The sequence below is a fragment of the Heterodontus francisci genome, unplaced genomic scaffold (genome assembly GCF_036365525.1).
Source record: "Heterodontus francisci isolate sHetFra1 unplaced genomic scaffold, sHetFra1.hap1 HAP1_SCAFFOLD_74, whole genome shotgun sequence".
In the NCBI taxonomy this organism is placed as follows: domain Eukaryota; kingdom Metazoa; phylum Chordata; class Chondrichthyes; order Heterodontiformes; family Heterodontidae; genus Heterodontus; species Heterodontus francisci.
In genome coordinates, this window is record NW_027140442.1 from 3,027,291 (window position 1) to 3,034,313 (window position 7,023).

Genomic DNA, 7,023 nt, shown 5'->3' on the forward strand with positions numbered 1-7,023 from the left:
ACGAAGACATACACTGACACCAAGTAACAAAGACATACACTGATACCCAGTAACACAGACACACACTTACACCAAGTAACAAAGACATACACTGATACCCAGTAACACAGACACACACTTACACCCAGTAACACAGACACACACCTGCACCAAGTAACAAAGACATACACTGACACCAAGTAACAAAGACATACACTTACACCATGTAGCAAAGACATACACTGACACCAAGTCACAAAGACATACATAGATACCCAGTAACACAGACACGCACTTACACCATGTAACAAAGACATACACTGACACCAAGTAACAAAGACATACACTGATACCCAGTAACACAGACACACACTTACACCAAGTAACAAAGACAGACACTGATACCCAGTAACACAGACAAACACTTACACCAAGTAACAAAGACATACACTGACACCAAGTAACAAAGACATAAACTGAAACCCAGTAACACAGACACACACGGACACCAAGTAACAAAGACACACACATACACCAAGTAACACAGACACACACTGACACCCAGTAACACTGACACACACTTACACCAAGTAACAAAGACATACACTGACACCAAGTAACAAAGACATACACTTACACCAAGTAACAAAGACATACACTGACACGAAGTAACAAAGACATACACTGATACCCAGTAACACAGACACACACTTACACAAAGTAACAAAGACATACACTGAAACACAGTAACACAGACATACACTGACACCAAGTAACACAGACACACACTGACAGCCAGTAACAAAGACATACACTGACACCAAGTAACAAAGACATACATTGATACCAAGTCACAAAGACATACACTGATACCCAGTAACACAGACACACACTGACACCAAGTAACAATGACGTACACTGACACCAAGTAACAAAGATGGACAATTACACCAAGTAACAAAGACAGACACTTACACCAAGTATTTTGACAAACACTGACACCAAGTAACAAAGACATACACTGATACCCAGTAACACAAACACACACTTACACCCAGTAACACAGACACACACTTGCACCAAGTAACAAAGACATACACTGACACCAAGTAACAAAGTCATACACTTACACCATGTAGCAAAGACATACAATGACACCAAGTCACAAAGACATACATAGATACCCAGTAACACAGACACGCACTTACACCATGTAACAAAGACATACACTGACACCAGGTAACAAAGACATACACTGACACCCAGTAACAGAGACACACACGGACACCAAGTAACACAGAGACACACTGAAACCCAGTAACACAGACACACACTTAAACCAAGTAACGAAGACATACACTGACACCAAGTAACAAAGACATACACTTACACCAAGTAACAAAGACATACACTGATACCCAGTAACACAGACACACACTTACACCAAGTAACGCAGACATACACTGACACCAAGTAACAAAGACAGAAAATTACACCAAGTAACAAAGACATACACTGATACCGAGTGCACAGACACACACTTGCACCAAGTAACACAAAAACTCACTTACACCAAGTAACAAAGACATACAATTACACCAAGTAACAAAGACACATACTTACACCAAGTAACACAGACATACACTGACACCAAGTAGCATAGACATACACTGTTACCCAGTAACACAGACACACACTCACACCAAGTAACAAAGACAGGCACTGATACCAAGTAACACAGACAAGCACTTACACCAAGTAACACAGACACACACTTACACCAAGTAACAAAGACATACACTGACACCAAGTAACACAGACATACACTGACACCAAGTAACAAAGACATACACTGATACCCAGTAACACAGACACACACTTACACCAAGTAACAAAGACAGACACTGATACCCAGTAACACAGACAAACACTTACACCAAGTAACAAAGACATACACTGACACCAAGTAACAAAGACATAAACTGAAACCCAGTAACACAGACACACACGGACACCAAGTAACAAAGACACACACATACACCAAGTAACACAGACACACACTGACACCCAGTAACACTGACACACACTTACACCAAGTAACAAAGACATACACTGACACCAAGTAACAAAGACATACACTTACACCAAGTAACAAAGACATACACTGACACGAAGTAACAAAGACATACACTGATACCCAGTAACACAGACACACACTTACACAAAGTAACAAAGACATACACTGAAACACAGTAACACAGACATACACTGACACCAAGTAACACAGACACACACTGACAGCCAGTAACAAAGACATACACTGACACCAAGTAACAAAGACATACATTGATACCAAGTCACAAAGACATACACTGATACCCAGTAACACAGACACACACTGACACCAAGTAACAATGACGTACACTGACACCAAGTAACAAAGATGGACAATTACACCAAGTAACAAAGACAGACACTTACACCAAGTATTTTGACAAACACTGACACCAAGTAACAAAGACATACACTGATACCCAGTAACACAAACACACACTTACACCCAGTAACACAGACACACACTTGCACCAAGTAACAAAGACATACACTGACACCAAGTAACAAAGTCATACACTTACACCATGTAGCAAAGACATACAATGACACCAAGTCACAAAGACATACATAGATACCCAGTAACACAGACACGCACTTACACCATGTAACAAAGACATACACTGACACCAGGTAACAAAGACATACACTGACACCCAGTAACAGAGACACACACGGACACCAAGTAACACAGAGACACACTGAAACCCAGTAACACAGACACACACTTAAACCAAGTAACGAAGACATACACTGACACCAAGTAACAAAGACATACACTTACACCAAGTAACAAAGACATACACTGATACCCAGTAACACAGACACACACTTACACCAAGTAACGCAGACATACACTGACACCAAGTAACAAAGACAGAAAATTACACCAAGTAACAAAGACATACACTGATACCGAGTGCACAGACACACACTTGCACCAAGTAACACAAAAACTCACTTACACCAAGTAACAAAGACATACAATTACACCAAGTAACAAAGACACATACTTACACCAAGTAACACAGACATACACTGACACCAAGTAGCATAGACATACACTGTTACCCAGTAACACAGACACACACTCACACCAAGTAACAAAGACAGGCACTGATACCAAGTAACACAGACAAGCACTTACACCAAGTAACACAGACACACACTTACACCAAGTAACAAAGACATACACTGACACCAAGTAACACAGACATACACTGACACCAAGTAACAAAGACATACGCTGATACCCAGTAACACGGACACACACTTACACCCAGTGACACAGACACAAACTTGCACCAAGTAACAAAGACATACACTGACACCAAGTAACAAAGACATACACTGACACCATGTAGCAAAGACATACACTGACACCGAGTCACAAAGACATACATAGATTCCCAGTAACACTGACACGCACTTACACCATGTAACAAAGACATACACTGACACCCAGGAACAAAGACATACACTGACACCCAGTAACACAGACACACACGGACACCAAGTAACACAGACACACACTGATACCCAGTAACACAGACACACACTTACACCCAGTAACGCAGAGACACACTTGCACCAAGTAACAAAGACATACACTGACACCAAGTAACAAAGACATACACTTACACCATGTAGCAAAGACATACACTGACACCAAGTCACAAAGACATACATAGATACCCAGTAACACAGACACGCACTTACACCATGTAACAAAGACATACACTGACACCAAGTAACAAAGACATACACTGATACCCAGTAACACAGACACACACATACACCAAGTAACAAAGACAGACACTGATACCCAGTAACACAGACAAACACTTACACCAAGTAACAAAGACATACACTGACACCAAGTAACAAAGACATAAACTGACACCCAGTAACACAGACACACACGGACACCAAGTAACAAAGACACACACCTACACCAAGTAACACAGACACACACTGACACCCAGTAACACAGACACACATTTACACCAAGTAACAAAGACATACACTTACACCAAGTAACAAAGACATACACTGACGCCAAGTAACAAACACATACACTGATACCCAGTAACACAGACACACACTTACACCAAGTAACAAAGAGATACACTGATACCCAGTAACACAGACAGACACTTACACCAAGTAACACAGACATACACTGACACCAAGTAACACAGACACACACTGACACCCAGTAACAAAGACATACACTGACACCAAGTAACAAAGACATACATTGATACCAGGCCACAAAGACATACACTGATACCCAGTAACACAGACACAAACTGACACCAAGTAACAATGACATACACTGACACCAAGTGACAAAGATAGACAATTACACCAAGCAACAAAGACATACACTTACACCAAGTATTTTGACATACATTGACACCAAGTAACAAAGACATACACTGATACCCAGTTACACAGACACACACTTACACCCAGTAACACAGACACACACTTGCACCAAGTAACAAAGACATACACTGACACCAAGTTAAAAAGACATACACTTACACCATGTAGCAAAGACATACACTGACACCAAGTCACAAAGACAAACATAGATACCCAGTAACACAGACACGCACTTACACCATGTAACAAAGACATACACTGACACCAGGTGACAAAGACATACACTTACACCAAGTAACACAGACATACACTGACACCAAGTAACACAGACACACACTGACACCCAGTAACAAAGACATACACTTACACCAAGTAACGAAGACATACACTGACACCAAGTAGCAAAGACATACACTTACACCAAGTAACAAAGACATACACTGACACCAAGTAACAAAGACATACACTGATACCCAGTAACACAGACACACACTTACACCAAGTAACACAGACATACACTGACACCAAGTAAAAAAGACAGACAATTGCACCAAGTAACAAAGACATACACTTGCAGCAAGTATTTTGACATACACTGACACCAAGTAACAAAGACATACACTGATAACGAGTGCACAGACACACACTTACACCAAGTAACACAAAAACTCACTTACACAAAGTAACAAAGACATACAATTACACCAAGTAACAAAGACACACACTTTAACACAGACATACACTGACACCAAGTAACAAAGACATACACTGTTAGCCAGTAACACAGACACACACTCACACCAAGTAATAAAGACATACACTGATACCAAGTAACACAGACAAGCACTTACACCAAGTAACACAGACACACACTTACACCAAGTAACAAAGACATACACTGACACCAAGTAGCACAGACATACACTGACACCAAGTAACACAGACAGAAACTCACACCAAGTAAAAAAGACATACAAATACAGCAAGTAACAAAGACACACACTATTACCAAGTAACACAGACATACACTGTCACCATGTAGCAAAGACATGCACTGATCCCCAGTAACACAGACACACACTTACACCAAGTAACAAAGACATACACTGATACCCAGTAACACAGACACACACTTACACCAAGTAACAAAGACATACACTGATACCCAGTAACACAGACACACACTTAAACCATGTAACACAGACATACACTGACACCAAGTAGCAAAGACATAAATTGCCACCAAGTAACAAAGACATACACTGACACCAATTAACAAAGACATACACTGACACCAAGTCACAAAGTCATCGTCTGATACCCAGTAACAAAGACAAACACTTACACCAAGTAACACAGACATACACTGACACCAAGTAACAAAGAAAGACAATTGCACCAAGTAACAAAGACATACACTGATACCCAGTGACACAGACACACACTTACACCAAGTAACACAAAAACTCACTTACACCAAGTAACAAAGACATACAATGATACCCAGTAACACAGACACACACTTAAACCATGTAACACAGACATACACTGACACCAAGTAGCAAAGACATACATTGCCACCAAGTAACAAAGACATACACTTACACCAAGTAACACAGACACACACTGACACCCAGTAACAAAGACATACACTGACACCAAGTAACAAAGACATACATTGATACCAAGTCACAAAGTCATACACTGATACCCAGTAACACAGACACACACTGAAACAAATTAACAAAGACATACACTGACACCAAGTAACAACGGCATACACTTACACCAAGTAACAAAGACACACACTTACACCAAGTAACACTGACATACACTGACACCAAGTAACAAAGACAGACAATTGCACCAAGTAACAAAGACATACACTGATACCGAGTGACACAGACACACACTTACACCAAGTAACACAAAAACTCACTTACACCAAGTAACAAAGACATACACCGACACCAAGTAACAAAGACATACAATTACAACAAGTAACAAAAACACACACTTACACCAAGTAACACAGACATACACTGACACCAAGTAACAAAGACATACAATGTTACCCAGTAACACAGACACACACTCACACCAAGTAACAAAGACATACATTGATACCAAGTAACACAGACAAACCCTTACACCAAGTAACACAGACACACACTTACACCAAGTAACAAAGACATACACTGACACCAAGTAACACAGACACACACTTACACCAAGAAACAAAGACATAGGCTGACACCAAGTAACACAGACATACACTGACACCAAGTAACAAAGACATACAATTAGAGCAAGTAACACAGACACACACTTACACCAAGAAACAAAGACATACACTGACACCAAGTAACAAAGACATACACTGACACCAAGTCACAAAGACAGACACTGACACCCAGTAAAAAAGACAAACACTGACACCAAGTAACGAAGACGGACACTGACACCCAGTAACAAAGACAGACAATGACAGCACGTCATAAAGACAAACACTGACACCAAGTAACAACGACATACACTGAT